Genomic DNA, 657 nt, shown 5'->3' with positions numbered 1-657 from the left:
CACCGCGGGCGGGCGTAATCGGGAAAACATACTACGTAGTAGTGTCCTCGTACTAGTATGCCAGTGTTCCAAGGGGCTTGACTTGACGTGTCGGCGCGAAGCGAGGCGCTCGAGCGACGGCGAAATCAGCGTTAGCGCGTGCCGTCGCTTGCGCACTTGCAAGTGCGCCGCATCTTATCTCATCTCGCCGCGGCCCGCGCGCCGACGGCCCGGTCGACGCTCGGTAGGCTCTCCGTCGGCCTTGGGCGCGCGCGCGCCTCGAGCTCGCGAGGGACACGCCTTGAAGCGGAGGCGCATCCCCAGCCGGTGCTCAAGCTGCTCGTCGGTGCCGCGATGGTCGCGCCGGCGCGGGCCGGCCGGTGGCTGGCGCTGGTCGTGTGCCAGCTGCTGTCCGTGCGGCCCTTCATGGCGCCCGCGGTGTCGCCGCTGGCGCCGCGGCGCGTGGCGCGGTCCGTCATGGAGAAGAAGGCGGATGTGGTCCACACGAAGGAAGAGAAGGAGCGGGAGCTCGTGGAGAAGGCGCTCATGGACGAGTGGATGACGGCCTGGGAGGACGAGAAGGCCCAGGAGGGCTTCGACTGGGAGATGGAGAAGCTGCGGCGGAAGCTCGACGACGCGCGGCCGCCGCGCCCGCCGTCGCGCGCGCGACCCGCGCGC

This window comes from Aureococcus anophagefferens, assembly GCF_000186865.1.
Source record: "Aureococcus anophagefferens unplaced genomic scaffold AURANscaffold_4, whole genome shotgun sequence".
NCBI lineage: Eukaryota > Pelagophyceae > Pelagomonadales > Pelagomonadaceae > Aureococcus > Aureococcus anophagefferens.
Note: the sequence above shows the minus strand (reverse complement) of the source record.